Source organism: Mus caroli, unplaced genomic scaffold (assembly GCF_978045245.1).
Source record: "Mus caroli unplaced genomic scaffold, Mus_caroli_1 scaffold_7, whole genome shotgun sequence".
In the NCBI taxonomy this organism is placed as follows: Eukaryota; Metazoa; Chordata; class Mammalia; order Rodentia; family Muridae; genus Mus; species Mus caroli.
Genome location: NW_028227262.1, coordinates 72,125,826 through 72,143,130, shown reverse-complemented (window position 1 = coordinate 72,143,130; position 17,305 = coordinate 72,125,826). Strand labels below are relative to the sequence as shown.

Here is a 17,305-nt window from a genome sequence, read left to right as displayed (position 1 = left end):
AAGTCCCTGTGGCAGGTTCTAATCTAAACATACTGATAACCACAAAAGAAAAACTTTCTACACAAAAGGAAACTTTGAGGATGTTCAGGCTTATAGGAAACACCATGTGAACACACATGAGCAGGTACTGTCTGTAATTCATGGGGGGCTACTGGATAAATCAATCTTGATACACCTTGAGATTGGACTTTTAGTGTCCAGACCAGTGGTTCTCAACCATCCTAAAACTGTGACACTTTAATACAGCTCCTCATGTTGTAGTGACCCCTACCACAAAGTTATTTCATTGTTAATGCATAATTATAATTTTGCTATTGTTATGAATTATAAATATCTGATATGCAGGATATCTGATATTAGCTCCCTGTTGGGGTCACAACCCAAGGCTGAGAACCACTTGTTTAGATAAATGAGAAAACATATTATAGTTGCTTAAATCACACAGCATGTTCAAATATGATTACAGTGTATTCTAGCTAGTGAACACAATAGTTTTAATGTTAAATCATCCACATAGTATTGGGCAGACGTGGAATAAATGCCAAATGAAAAACATGACATTTAAAAAATTAATTAGGCATGATATCTAGTTTTATTTCTGTTGCTATGATAAAGTGTACAACGTGCAGCTTTGTAGAGAGTTTTTTACCTCACAATTCAAGGTTATAGTCACTTTGGGGAAGTTACTTTTGCAGGAGCTTGAAGGAACTTGTTACTCATATCCATAGACCAGAGCAGAGAGAATTGAATACATCTCACTCTCTGGTTGTTTCCAGCTAGTTTTACTCACAACCCTAAGGAATGATGCCACCCACAATGGGTTGTCTCTTTCTATAGCCATTAACAAGATAGTGCAGCACAGACGAGCTCAACTACCAACCTGATCTAGATAATTCCTTATTAGGAATCTCTTATTAAGACAATTGTGACTAATACCCATAATTGGTAAAACTAAATAGTATTTACAAAAATTTTAATTACTGTTCACAGGGCAACTTAAGGGCTACTGTTATTTAGCAGGCTGACTAAATATGATATTTGAACGATTATTGATACTTTTGCACAGTAAAAAAAGCAAGAAGCAAGATTAAGTATTTACCTCAAACATTACTTACATATTATCAGCTTCTTTTGATATAAAGCCTAATTTTAATTACAGCACACCAAATTGAAGACACTGTCCCCATGCTCTGGCCTAGAGTAATATTACTCAGGGCTCATGTGCACTGAGAGTGTGGGTACATCTCTCCAGTGTGGTAGAAATCCCACATGTACATTGTGTTCCTATAATCACAGACAACAGAATTCCATGGAATACATGGGAAAAATCTGTTCTGTCAGTACTTTATGTATATGATTATATGGAAGTTCAGTGATAATCTTATGGAATGTAGTCTGAAGTGAGGAATAGGGCCTGAAATTCTGGGTTTATAATCAGCTCCAAGGTAAGACTGATGCTGATCTCCTGGGGCCACATTATGAAGACAAAGCATGTTTCTCTTATCCTGCTCTAACACACTCATTTGCAAACAATGGTTTTTCAAATGGAATCAAATCGACTAAGAACTAGGGCCCCAGTACACATGATCTTTTCCCTTGGTGGACTGACTTCATCTTCAGGTAGGCTGCTTTAGTTGTTCTGCAGCAGGTACCTATCTCAACTGATAACCATCTCATGCTGATAGTGCATTTTCATTAGTAATAAATACTACTATTATTACTATTGTTCTCAAGGTATCCAGGTATACATGAAGGAAATGTATACCTTGGCAAATGGTAAGAGTTGAGACTCAAACGAAAGCTCTTAACCAAAGACACGTTTCTTTTTAAGAAATAAAAAGAAAATTAAGGCTATCAAGGAAAGTTAAACATAAGTCACAGCAAATAATTCCAAGTCAAAATGAACCCTTAACTAATAACCAATTATTGATCAGGAGTTTTGCCTGTCTGGGGGCTTCACTTAATAACAACTCCTGAAGTTTGGTGGGGAATGGTAATGAGATGGACCTTTGCCCTAATTTCCTCTTGAAAGGTATATTTACCAGCATGTCATTGTTTACCCACAAGATTCCATACTCTTGCACTGGAATAAGTTGTCTTCAGAGAGAAATGATTGAGACCAATGCTAATGAGGGACAGTGTCCTTCCCTGGACCTAGTTTCAGAATTTAGTCATTTACTTTAATTTTTCCTTCCATGGAAGCGTTAAAGGTCACAGGAGATGATTTTGTGACAGGAGGTTATCATCAAATGACCATGGAATAAAAATTGTTGGGTCCCTGAATAATACTAATTTCAGGGTAATTCTAATGGAGAAACAACTCTTGGGCTGACAACATGACTCAGTGGGTAAAAGCGCTTGCCATACAAGCTTGATAAGCTGAGTTTGATCCCATGAACCTAGAGGTGAAAGAGAAAACCAAACCCTGAGAGCTGATCTCTAACACACACACACCATATATACACATAATATATGAATAAGTAAGTCAATAAGTAATTTTGATAAGAAATGAGTTTGTTTCTTGTATTATTTGGTTATTTATTCATCTTAAATAATGTGTGTCAAAATGAAGTATAAAATTACAATATAGGTACGGGCCTGCAAGGATCCATAACTTGAATTTTATAATAAATAAATACACATTTACTTACTTATTTATTTATTTATTTATTATAAATATCGTCAACAGGTGGTTCTCAGATGAGGAGGGTTGGCATGAATTGATGGGTTTTCTTTATTATAATTGGGTAAAAGAGTGTCATGTTTTATACTGAATGCAATACAGCAATGCTACCAACCCCTGCATAGGACCTCAGCCCATTAAAAAAAACAAAAAAAAAAAAAAACAAAAAAAAAAACCTCAATAGGGAAGAGGTTGAGTTCCCTTTGTATTTTTCTTAGTAGATACTTTGATCTTTGTAATATCTATCCATGTAATATTCGTATTTAAAGTGGAAGTGATGGTTGCCTTTGAAATTCTGATCAGTCTCCAAGTTGTCCCAGCATGCAAAGTAATCAGACATACAACTAAAAGTATGCCACAGGAGCTGCAGGCACTCTCAGTGTCTGAAAACTTGTCAATTCCCTTGATCAAAACAAAGTACTCACTCTTTTGAAAGTCACTAGGAAAGAGATGGGTAGCCAATTATAGGAAGCCCTGTGTGGATGGATCCACACTTAACTTTCTCTCACCTTCTGGGGAAACTGGTAATAGAATTTCCATTTCATGGGGGCACTTTGCAAGAGAGGACAAAGAACTATTTTATTAGCTTTTACCCCTTCTTTATGGATTTACATGTGGAATGTTCTGGGTAGAAAAAGCACTCACACAATGTCATTAATACTTTTTTGTCCTCTTCAGAACTCTGAAGCAGCCATGTATACTGCCAAGGTACTGGGCCAGAAGTCTTCCCTACACACATTCCATATGTAACTGGCACAAAGTGTGAATTGTTTTCTTTTTGATAATTGCAAATTGACAACCCCAAAATTGGAGAAAAAAGGAATTAAGGGTATGTATGGTGGATCACACCTGTAATCTCAAAGGCAGAGCCAGGGCTATGTAGAGAGATCATGTTTAAAAAAAGAAAGGAAAGGGAAGGAAAAGATTGATTTATAAATCAATGTGTATGTATATGTGTATCTGCACTACTGAATGACCCATCACCCCTGCTCTGTAACTGTGAAAATCTCAGGAGTTTGGTAAGTAAGCCTGCCATGTGTGGACAGAAATGAACTTCAGGGTGCTTTGCAACCAAAGGTACTACATATTTCCTGTAGAAACTCTTCAGCCTGCATGGAGGTTGAAGATGGAGAAGATGTTAGTCACAACAGGACTGTAGACTTGCCTGCAGACTAAGTTGTTTTGTAAACTAAAAGCACATGATTTGACCTATTAACAAATAGCACTCGGACAGAGAGGCTGTTTTGATCCCCACAATCAAGTGTCTCAAACAGTCAAGTCCTTTCAAGTATATGCCTTCAAGTATATGTTACATAGCACTTTGGAGAGAGGGAGGGATGGAGGGAGGGGGAGAGAGAGAGAGAGAGAGAGAGAGAGAGAGAGAGAGAGAGAGAGAGAACACAAATGTTCAATTTACATCCAAACTGGTAAAGTCTCCACCTACCTATTCTGTAAGGACAACACTTAGCAGATGTTTGTCCATGTGAGAAAGATACCCACATATACTCCCACCCCTTAGTGTCTACTGTAGAAGATGAAACAGCCTCATGCCAATGGAGTTCACAAATGAGAGAGGAAAACCAGATGCTCTAATAGAGGGAAGGGCAGACAAGAAATAAGGGCAGTCCGGGTTCTTGAAGAAGATACTGCCAATACAGCCAGAGCTGTGGCAGGGGGTTGGGGTGAGATTCTTGCTGCCATGGCAATGAGGAAAAGCAAGGATTAAAGAAATCCTATTGGAGGAATATGTGGGAAGGAGGGGCTGACTCAAGCTGAGAGCGCAAATGTGGTTGCCAAGAGCTCTACCATGTCCTGTTCTGATTCATAACTTAAACCCCTGATGTGTCACTGCCCTGGGAGCAATTTACTCCTCTTATTGACTTCCCAGAATCTGGCTGGCTTCTGCCACATTTCCCTGTGTTGCTCCAACTATGAAAATTCCTACAATAGACATTTAATATTGCTATTTATATTCTCTTGTTTGTTTCAAAGGGATAAATATTATAATCAATGAATCCTGTTTCATCTCTTTCTGTCTTTCTTAAAACTACAAAAAGCTATATTCTCAGGAAAAGTGATGTATCTGTCTTAGATCCTCACCACCATCACTACCACCACTAAGAACAACACACACACACACAGACACACAGACACCACATAAATACTATAGGGAAATTAACCACAGGACAACCTACAGATTGGGAAAGCCAGGTTCATTCTTTTAATCCTGCAAGAATACATTTGGAAGAAATTAAGTTGTGATACTCCTATTGTTTTAGCATGAAAAAGAACAACTTGTCAGCCTGTGTAAGTAATTAACAGTATTTTGATGGCCAATGGCATTTGCTGAAAATATTGATCCAAGTCTCCAGCTCCATGGGTATGTGGCTTTCACACCCTACAGCAGCTCCAGAACGTTTAAACAGGAACAGGCAAGGATGGCATTTATTTTTGAAGGAGAACCAGGGGAACCTCTAGAAAGTACAGCTGTATTACAGTTTTACTATTGCTTTGTATTAAAGGCCAGCATAATTTCCCCTAAAGACATTTGTGTTAAATAATAAGGGGGAGCTGTTCTTTAGGTCTAATGTCCCTCTACCTACTCTCATACTCTAAATTGGCTTTGGGAGACCATGACTTTTGTTAGAAATTGGAGGGAGCACACTAAAGCATGTCATAACATCTGGCACTCACTGGCATTGTGTCCATTCACAAGTAGGTTCTATTGACCCTGCAGATAAAGAAAGCATGGGTCCAGCAAGATGGCACAGCCTTGATGCCAAGCCTTATGGCCTGGGTTTGATTCACAAGCACCTTGTTGTAGAAAACCAATTCCATAATATTGTCATCAAACCACCACAGGCATGCTATAGCATGCAAGAATATGCAAGCAACAGTGAGAAAGATACACACACACACACACACACACACGTGCATGCAAGGTGATATGAATTCACCTAAATTAATTATCTCAGACAACTGAACATTATTTAATATGTGAATTGTTCTTTGTGTCTGGCATTGACTTCTGTTTTTACATTGGCTCACATATTCACAAGCTGATGGGGACCTCAGAGTCAGCATAGAACCCATGCAGATACCAAATTCCAGCACAAAGGAGATTTATTATGACCCTCGAGGGATAAACAGGGGTTGTGGCTGCCTCTGGGACAGACACAGATAGCAATAGGTCTTTCTGCAGGAGTAGTTTTGAAGGAGACAAAGTGTGTGCTAGGGTGAGTTGGTAATTCCTGATTGGACAGGTTAGTCAGTGTAACCAAATAATGAGTCTTGCTTGATGGACCTTGGTGTTTTGATAGCTGGACCTTGGAGTTTTAGTCTGACATAAGATAGTGGAAAAATAAGGTAACATAACTTGGTTGCTAGCTTTAGAAATGTAATCAAATGCTTTAGCAAAGAAGAGGGAAGGGGGAGGACAGGACCTGCAGGTGCCATGTTTGCAATGCTTGGGCTTGCTAGAGAGCCCTTTAAAGGTCAAAGGAGATTTAAAGTACTTACACCTGTCAGTCATGGACCGAAGTCATGGCTCAGATAAAGGGTGATAAATCCATATTTTCAGTCCTTTGGTGGTCCAGGCCAGCATGAATTCCCCCCAAAATCCTAACTATCACTTTCACTTAAGACTTAGTGCCAGTAAGGTACCACTATATTGAACCATTCTCTTTATAACCTCCAAATACCTAAGATCAAGATAATTATTTGTTTCTTCCATTTTACCATTAATTTTTAAGTTTCCATTCATTTGTGTTTTGTCTGCATGTATATCTGTGTGAGAGCCCAAGAACTGGAACTACAGACAGGCATGAGATGCTCCGTTGGTACAGGGGAGCAAACCCGGGTCCTCTGGAGGAGCAGCCGATGCTCTTTTTATTTTATAAGGCATTTTCATTAGATATTTTCTTCATTTACATTTCAAATGCTATCCCCAAAGCCCCCTATACCCTCGCCCACTCTGCTTCCCAGCTCACCCACTCCCAATTCCTGGCTCTGGCATTCCCCTGTTCTGGGGCATATGATCTTCACAAGACCAAAGGCCTCTCCTCCCATTGATGGCTGACTAGGCTATCCTCTGCTACATGTGCAACTAGAGACACAGCTCTGGAGGTACTGATTAGTTCATATCGTTGTTCCTCCTATATAGGGTTGCAGACCCGTTTAGCTCCTTGGTTATTTCTCTAGCTCCTTCATTAGGGGCCCTGTGTTCCATCCAATAGATGACTGTGAGCATCCACTTCTGTATTTGCCATGCATTAGCATAGCTTCACAAGAGAGAGCTATGTCAGGGTCCTGTCAGCAAAATCTTTCTGGCATATGCAATAGTGTCTGGGTTTGGTGGTTGTATATGTGATGGATCCCTGGGTGGAGCAGTCTCCAGATGGTCTTTTCTTCCATCTCAGCTCTGAATTTTCTCTCTGTAACTCCTTCCATGGGTATTTTGTTCCCCATTCTAAGAAGGAGCGAGGTAAAATGTGGTACATTTATACAATGGAGCCAGTGCTGAACTATATCCCCCGCCCGTATTTGTTTCTTCCTTTGTTCTAGAATCTGAAACCTTGACTCACATAGTGACCAAGATAAGTGGAATCTAAACTCTATGTCTTATGTAAAATCTGCAGGTGAAAAGTTAATGCAATGAGTTCATTCACAATGCATTACAGGGTCAAAGAAATCCCAGGCTCCGGGTCCAAAGGAGTCAGGGTTGTGTTTTAAGTTGAGTGTTGAAAGAGCTTGTCCACTGAGCCACCATCTCGCCTTGAAGCCTCTATGAAGTTGGTATCTAACTTTTCCTAAATTTAATGGAGTCAGGGTAATCTAAAAATTGTTTTTAGTTCAAAAAAATACTGTCCCAATGCACCAGGCTTCCAAACTATGGCTGCAGGCTGGCTACAGGGCATTCTGATATAAAAGCACTTGAAGGTACCAAAATTGAATACATGAACATTCAAGAGTGTTTTTACCTAGGCAATTAAAATTCCCCTGCTCTTAAGAAAACCACATCAGTTTTAATTGGGTGCATTTTTTTTCAATTTTGCTTTGAAGGGGCATGACCTTAATCTGATAAGCTTATGCTCCAAGGTAGATTTCAAAGTTAGCAGAATAATGTCTAGGTACATGCTAACAACTACATAAAACAGAAGAATACAAATAAATATATATGCATATATATATATATATATATATATATACATAAATATATCTAGTTTCTAGATGATGCAATGGCAAAATTATTTATTTGTACAAGAAAAGGTCAAAAAAAAAAAAAACCAAAAACCTTTCCTACTTGTCTGCAGCAAAGAAAATGAACATAACCTTTTAATGTCTGATCTGGCAGCATCACTATGGTAGTCCTGACAGCAGGTTCCTGGGAATCTTTCTATTACATCTCACCTTTTTGTTCACTTTGGAGAAGCTAGGCTAAAGTCATATTGCCATCATGCTGACTATTGTGGAGACTGTACATGATTCAGGAGGAAATATATATCTAATAAATTAAAGTGTGGTATATAGAAAACTGAAGAGTACATGTGGAGGTGGAGAAGAGGCTGCCTTAGGTTCCCGAAACCTGGCTCTAGTACTCATCCACCATCTGGTGACTCTGGGTCGAACTCTAGTTTCCTTGAGCTTTTTATCTGAAAATCTATGATATATATTGCTAAGTCTAATAAAGAGATGACACGTGGATTTTGTTTAACAATATCATAGGGTATGATATAAAGAATTGTTTGACTAAGTCCTCTTTAGATGTGGACAACTTAATTACATCATCTTTTTCTAGGTGAATCTTAATAAGCATACTTAAATATTGAGATAAAACTTCAGGGGTTGGTTGAGGTGGGACTAGTATGTGTGTAAGTGCCAGAAAACTAAATTACCATGGAAACTCATGGTTGATTCCTGTTAAGAACATTACTTTAAAATTGTCTTAAGTAATCAAGGCCCTCTAGTTGATATTTTGGCCATGTGATGAAGAGTTAAATTGAGTCTGGAAGACGGTGTGAATATGGTCACTCAACAGTTGCAATAGAATTATGAAATGGAAACTATTCTTGGGTTCCATTGCTTAAAAAAATCATTGAGAAATCAAAGTGGAATTGAGTCAGGAAGGCTATGCAACCGAAAAATTGTGGAATTTGTGCACGAGCTTAACGTGTGACCCTGCACCAAGACATTTAAGCAGCATTGATGATTTACTGCGCTAGAGTTGGCAATAATTATCCTGCAAGAGTTTGTAGTACTTGAAGAGATAAATGTGATATGATTGAGAGAGATGCTATTCAACAGCACCAATAGCAGGAGCTCACATTACATTTCTGAGCAATGACTTTTGCAACCAGGCACTTTATAAAAATTGGCATGGTGGATTCAACTATATGTTATATAATAAGGAATCATTAGGTCAGACCCAGGGATAGTATAAAATTTTGGCTGAAAGATTCTCTAGAATCTGTGACGTGGGTCACTCTTGGTGTCTGTCTTGTTCTAGCTGTGTGACACTGAGCTAGGTATGTTTGTATGCTTGTTGTTACTGTGTCTGTATATGTGAAAGTTCATATGTGTATATCTGTGTACATACATATACATGTGCATGCATGCAGTGAACAGCTGTCAGCCTTGGCTGTTGTTCAAGATGTCTTGAGTTCAATTACAGCAAAGACATGGTGGCTCACAATCATCTATAATGGGATCTGATGCCCTTTTCCAACATGCATGCATCTTTATGCAGCTAGAGCATGCATATACATAGGATAAATAAAAACATAAAATAAAGTTTTCAAAAATATTAAAGTAACAGATTCCATTCTTACATTTTTTTCATTTTTAGATTTGTATACTCAAATTCTAGATGCTGACAAAAATGGTTCAGTCAGTAAAGAGATTTGAGGATAAGACTGACACTGGAGTTTAATCTCCCAGAACCACAGAGGTGAAGGAGAGAAGCACTCATGGAAGCTGTCTTCTGACCTCCACATGTGTATTATAGTGTGTACACAGTGCGCGCGTGAGTGCACACACACACACACACAGGGTTAATTAATTAAGTAATTAATTGATAAAACAATAATTTTTAAGAGTCTAAGATGGACATTTCATTTTTTTAAAATGTTTTTATGGTATCCTTTTGGGAAAAATAAAACAAGGTAGTGTTTAGGAGTTAAGAAATCTTGGGAGAAAGAGTGATATTAGTTTAAATATGTCTGTAAATATAAACATTATTTAAGTGTATATCACAATTTAGCTAGACAAAACAGTTCCTCACAGACAGTATTTGTGGATTTGTGCCTATCAAACTGCTGCAATCAGAGTCAGTTAAGAAATGGCCTAAGAGGGTAGATAATCCATGATTTTTGAAACTTCTACCTGACTATATTACCACAGAATGTCTGAACATGGAACCCACCCAAATTTTGTCTGACTCACATCCTCATATCAAACACTAATCCCTTAACTCAACCTCAGAAACACTATGCAAAGCCACCCTTTCCCCATATCTCCTCTGCTGCAGTTCTAGTCATGGTGCTAATCCACATGACCACTGAGATATCATCCTGTATGGTCTTTTCACTTCCACTTTCCCTATCCTAGGCTATCTATGTTCTATAGAGATGAGAAAACCTTAAACATCAGGGAATCTTTACAACACATGATTCTCATATGAATTCTGATCTGCTACAACCTGGCTCATATCAGTATGTGGGAGGACCATGAGTCAACTCATAAGGGCTGACACAGGATGTGAGGACAACCCAAAAGTATAAACAGCCATAGAATCTGTTCTGTAGCTTTACTCCTGGCAAGAAGTCACACTTGTGTCATTTTGTGTAAATATGGCCTTGACATCAGAGGTGAGGAATTTCTCCTTCTGCTGCTGTCACCTAACCTGTGAAGGTCAGTGTGCATTCGCCTTCCCCTGTGTGCCAGTCTGAGTATGTGCCTGTTATGTGCAAGGAGAGCTTCTATCACAGGCCTGCCTCTAGGTCTAATCTGACTGTGAGTCCTCGAACTTCTGTCAACCTTCAGGCCTTCTTTGACGATTCCCTATTCCTAGCATTGAATATTGGAACACACTCACACAGTTCAGCATGTACATATGTACACATGACATGTAAGTATGTACATATGACATACTTACACCTTGACTCATCTTTTCCAATAGAATGCATAGCCCAGGACACTCTTCTCTCACTCTCTCCCTCTCTCTCTTTTTTTTTCAGTTTTCTTTTCCTCCCCAACCCTCACCTATGAATATTCAGGTCAGTTTATAAGCCCTGTCTTCTCTTCAACTACAGCTGCCAATCCAGGCTCTGTGACTTTAGTCCTGCCCCTGTATTCTTAGAAAATGTAAAGTTTGAGGAGGTTCTGTTTGTTTGTTTTGTCTTTGAGATGTGGCCTCATGTCTTTCACTCTCTACCCTGGCCTCAATCTTGATACAGGTGTGTACCACCGTGCCTGGCTTTGTTGAGAGTTACGCTGCCAGCTAATGGACCAGTCTCAGCTCATGGAGACTTTTTCATACATTGTCACTGAATGCAGCACTGTGAAAACAGAAGGATTATTGAAAAGAGCAATCACTCAGGACATTTACACAAGCATCCTGTCACTTAACTGATGGTCACTGAAGCAGTTATGCAGTCCAAAATATGTCTCTTACTTCAAACCCTTGATTCTTTGTCAGAAAAAGTACATCATCACTTCAGGGCATGTCCATACTGTGTGTGCAGTTAAGACCATGGAATGAAGAACGGAGACAACCTTGTTTCACTCCTCATTCCCCAGGCTTGGATGCTGCCCTTGGCAGAGACAACCAACATCCTCTTTCACATCCAGTGTAACAGAGGCTGAAAACGTGAGTCTATTTGTAAGACAGAGAACTAGGAAGGAAGGATGTTGGAGTTCAGACATCACCTTCACAGCTGTCTGAGAGTAACTCACATATCAAGCATCAGAAAGGCAGAGCAGCAAGCACTTTCTACTCAGAGAAGGCAGCAGTTCTCTACATCGGTTCCTCCCAGACTTGAAATTCTCCTTGGTAGTAAATCAGAGCATTAAATAGGCACAATGCTTCTTTACAGTTGATCCCTAAGGTGACCCTTAGCATCCTGCAGACATACTATTAAGATACATTACCTCAGGGGCCAGCAAGCTAGCAACATTGCTAGCTGCACTTATTATTTTATTCCTTCTTTGGGCACCATCTATTTATTGAATTCTTGCTAGAGGCAGGCACTCAGCTAGGTGCAGGGGTGTTGTTAGGAATCAATTAGGCATGGTCCTTTCCCTAAGGGAATTGGTAAACTAGCAGGAGCCATATCATATAGCTGTTGAGCTATATGGCTACAATTCCAAAGTAAATGGGATACCAGGAAAGTGAGAAATGCAAGGATCTGATCCCACCAACAGGACACACTCAGAGAGCAGAACAATAGGTAGAAATGAGAATGAGGGGAAAGTGAGACAGAGGGCAGAGAGTAAGAAGGAGGTGGGAAGAAGCTCCAAGGGTTTTCAACAAAGCAAAGGCTTCATGTGGCTGATGCCTGGGAAATAAAACAGGGCTACCAAACAAAGGAGCCTGAAGGCTGCAAAGGGGGTTATCAAACAAGCCTGCACACATTTTGGCCTTTGGGGCTGGAGAGATGGTTTAGTGACTAAAAGCTCTTGCTGCTCTTGGAGGCACATGGTACACATAAACTGATACAGGCTCTCATATCTAAACATAGATAAAACATGTTGATCCTTTGTGTGTGTGTGTGTGTGTGTGTGTGTGTGTGTGTGTGTGTGTGCACTTGTCAGTGAGTGCACATGTAGGAGCCAGAGGCCTGTACCAGACATCACCCTCTGCTGTAGTCTATTTTTTTTTCAAGGCAAGCTCTCTCACAGAACCTGATGCTTGCTGTTTTCAGCTGGACTGACAGGCCTGCATGCCCCTGGGCTCACTCGATCCCTTCATTATCACTGGGGCTAAAGCGCAACACCTAGCATTTATATGTGTGTTGAGGACTTGACCTGCACTCCTTTACCCACTGAGCTATCTGTGCTTTCCAAAGAAAAGCAGGCAGTTGTTCCAGGATCCCAGACAAGCAAAGCAATTGATCTGATTGAGATATTCAGAAACCAGCTCACTCTATCTGCTGCATACAAAAAGGACTGGAGGGTCCAGGCAAAGGAGAAAGGCCCAACCAGAGCCTCTGCAGCTTCCTACAGCACAGAGCAAGAGGCTGTCTTTACCAGTAGAGCTAGGGAGATGGAATGCTGGGCAAGTTGACAGAGCGGCCGAGCAATGAGAGAAGTGAGTGCGGAGGCTCAAGACAGCTGCACTGGCTTTTTGCATCTCATTTTCAAAATTAGTTTGTATTTTCATTGCTGCCATGCAGATTTTGCCCCCAATTTACATCCTCCACCACCCCCTAGCACATTACTTTGGTAGAGAGTTGCCACAATTTGCATTCCATTTCTGCAAAATCCCATTCAGTTTGCTTCAAAACGAGGTCCAACAGGTGTCCTCTGATGAGCTGTGCACATCGCTAGTCATCCCGCCCTGGGGTCCTTGGTTAACCCACAGAGGGGCTGGATATTAGGGATCAGGGAAAATACCCATATTCATTTTACTTAGTTGCATTGAGATGTCCTGCAGTAGCTGGACTAGAAATTAGAAAATAGCTCATCTGCCTGCTGAATTTCTCCAGTCATAAGATCCAAGTAGATTTTTCATCTATATTTTTGTAAAATGTTACAAATACTATTAATTTTTTTTAAAATTAAGTTTTCCAAATGACCCTTCTCAACTCAATTACAAAAAAGCCTTCCTATTCATATTTTACTTATATTATTTACTCTAAATGATAAGAATTTTCTAAGTGTGTGATATGTTGTGACAAACCTGATTCAAAAGCATCAGTTTCTGGACTGGCAAGATGGTTTAGTGGATAAAATGCTTGCTGTCAAACCTGAGGAACTGAGTTCAATCTCCAGTACCTACATGATTGAAGAAAAATAACTCCACAAGTTTTTCACCCATTATATACACTGCCATGCACATTGCACGCACGCACACACACACACACACACACACACATGAATGAATGAATGAATAAATGAATGTAATAAAATAGAAATAAGCATATTTTAAAATCATTTTAAAATGCACTCATTTCTCTGAAAATCATATGCTAAACTAAAGTATACCAGTCAATATATTTTTTAAAAAACAAACAGTTGGGAAATTATATAGAACTAAAATCCAAAGTCACAAAATCCAGAAGGACTGAAATTATTGTCATGGAGCTAAGCTAGGAAAGGGGTTCCTGTCTTTGCTGGTCAATGGGGCCCTTTAATATTTTAAAGACTTGATGTCCCTCTCTAGTGGTGACTCTGCTGTCCCAGGGTGGCATGTCCACTGGATGGCATGTGTACCAGCACAGAGCGAAGGCTCCAGATGCAGAAAACTATAGAAACATATGAAGCTCTCAGCTGCTTACTTCAGTGCAGGCAGAGCTAACCTTACAGATCTGACCTGCTGGAGATGCCTAAATATAAGATCCCTGCATACCTTATACGTGCATTCACTTGAAATGTGGAAAACCTTTGCTACCAGTGAAAACACAAATCTCTGGTTTAAACTGTCAACAATAGCAGCAACAACAACAAAGATTAACTCAATCTTACTTACATCATTGCATTCCTGGGTTTCTACTTATAGACATACTGGAGTGGTTCCAATGGGCTCCATGTCCCAACTGGGAAAAATTATAGAAGGAAATGCAAAATGAAATCATTTGCCTAGCATGATGGTGTACATCTGCCATCCATCTCAGCATTCTGGATACAGGTGTTAGTGAATCCGAAGTCTGAAGCCAGACTGGCCTACATAATGAACTCCTGTTTCGATAACAACAATGAGAACGTTTTCTAGACAGTATGGAGGACACAGCATAGAAGTCCAACTGCAAGCTTTAGTGAAAGGAGATGCTCACTTAGAAAAGCGTGCCTTTCCTCATGTCACCCAGCTCATCTTCCTGATATCTGTTCATTCTCAGAAGGGGACATGACTCTCTGAAGGCAATATGTCTGGGGGTGGGATGTAGAGAAAATGGTAAATAGATTTCATTAGCAAGATGAGGACTAAAAAATGAAGAAGAAATAGTATTGCATGTCACACACTTGTAATAAAGGGTAGTCTCATCAAGTGTATGTCTTTAAGTTAAATGCAAATAAACAGTTCCTAAAAGCAACATAACAAAACTGAGCCAAACAGAAACAAAAACATTAGTCTTGAAAATAAAAAAAAAAAAAAATCTCAAATAAAACCCCAGGTTTGCATTTCTTTAGCAGGGAAGTTCTCAAAATGTTTTTAAAAGAAAATATTAGACATGACTGTGTGTGTGTGTTTGTGTGTGTGTGTGTGTTTGTGTGTGTGTCTGCACATCTTTATAATTGTGATATAAATGTATATATAATTGTTATGTTTATATCAAACATAAATATAATATGTAAAATATAATATAATGTGATATATTTCATAAGTATAGAAAATATTTCATATAATTTTTATTTATGAACAGTTTTAAACTATATGTATATTTGCAGGTGTCCATGTGCATGTACTTGTGTGTATATAGGCACATATATACATGTATGTACTTGTATAAATAAGCCACGAGGCACATTTAGTATGGTTTTTCCTCAGTCACTTCCTATTTTAACTTTTGAGACAGACAAAGTTGAGGTGATGAAACTGGCTGCCTGATCCTCCAGACTTGGGTTACAGGCACATGCTCCTATACCTGTCTTCTGTGTGTGCCAGGGATCAAACTCGGGTCCTCAAGCCTACCTACTAAGTGCAACATCCATCCATCAGACTACATTTATAACATAGATAGATAGATAGATAGATAGATAGATAGATAGATAGATAGATACATATACATATACATATACATATACATATACATATACATATACATATACATATACATATATTTCTCTTAGGAAATGAGTAATTCAACTTACTAGAGCTATGCTCAACTAGAGAATATTCTTTACTTAAATCTAGACACATCACACATTTATGTTAGCACCACATTGTACTAGAGCCTGGGCCAACACAATAATAATGCAAGGCAGGAAAAACAAGGATTAATACAGAAGAAATATCACTGTCATAATTTATAGGTATGTGATTTTGTATCCTGGGTTCTGAAAGGGTAGAAACTTAGAGAATTAGCAAATGAACGTAAAAGGTCAATGAACTTAAAATCTATATATCATGTAAAACTATAATACTATAAACATGGAAATTAAAAAGTTTCTAAATTCAAAAAGATCATTTTTCAAAATAGAAACAAAATCCACAAACCATATTAATTGCTTTCTTTCAACCTACTCTCTAGTTCCTGCTCCCATTTCAACACTTAGATATTCCAAGCTGCTTCTGGCTACAGAGGCCATCCATGATCAGTAAGGAGAGCCACTAAGGCAAGGAAAGCAGCTCTGGGACCCCAGGTCTCTTCACCTGCCACAAGTAAGGGATCAAGCATAAGAGCTAGATTCATCCATGGTGAACACAAAACTAGTAAGGGAAAATCATGAATGTGCTCTGTCATGAGAGAAGGAAGAGTGATTAGAAAAGACAGCTCATGCACGCTGGCTTCATGTGTACTGAATGTCACATCTGAATTCCAAAAGTGTGTTTCAAATGGGGCCATGCAGAGAATTAATGGCATCGACAGTACGGAATGCACAAACTACTGAAGCTTTTCATTGTTGCCAGCACACTGGCAATTCATACTTTCTATAAATTCTACAAGCATTTATAGAAACTACAATACCTTACATAGGAATGTATTTCTCTATGTTTATACTATTTTCTTTCATATGAATATTTCGATCCATATAGCATTCATTCAGTAATCATATTTTCTTCTCCTTCTTCCATTCCATCCCACCACACTTAATTCCCAAACTCTTTCTCCATCATCTCTTTGACACCCAAATAAAATGGTTGACCTGTTTTCATTTCAGCTTGCATTTGAATATCCATTCAATGATGTTATTCCTGTTATGAATCAGAGGTGCTGAATGCTTGTGATCTGAAAGTTTTGACCTGGTGCTTCTAACCACTTCAAACTTTCTTGGATCATCATCCCTTCAAGTCTATTCACACACGTCTCCTGATTGATATCCCAAGTTGGTGTCTTTGTTGTTTGTTTGTTTCTTTAAACCATATCACTAATTCTGTTTTGGCTAAAGTACAGCCACTTACATCCTAAATCCAGACAGCCTAGCAATTATTCCCACCCCCCACCAGAAATTGTTCAATATCACTGGATATAATTTTGGACTTATGATGAAACTTCCACAGATTTCTCTACTTCATAATATATATGTCTGATCCTGAACTTACATTAGTACTGTCCTCAAGACAGTATGAATCTAGCTCTTATGTGTGTACCTTCCAGTACACAGTAGTCTAAACAGCTATTCAGAAAAAAAAATATTTTTCTCTACAAATTCACTATGTGGCAGGTGTTAAGGACTCTCTCTCTCTCTCTCTCTCTCTCTCTCTCTCTCTCTCTCTCTCTCTCTCTCTCTCTCTCTCTCTCTCTC

General features: G+C 39.0%; 1 protein-coding gene across 4 annotated transcripts in view; it reads right to left on the bottom strand.

The window, feature by feature from the left end:
• Ctnna2 (catenin alpha 2) overlaps positions 1-17,305 on the bottom strand; it is a 1,115,747-nt gene that overhangs the window by 224,319 nt on the left and 874,123 nt on the right. The window lies entirely within an intron of this gene.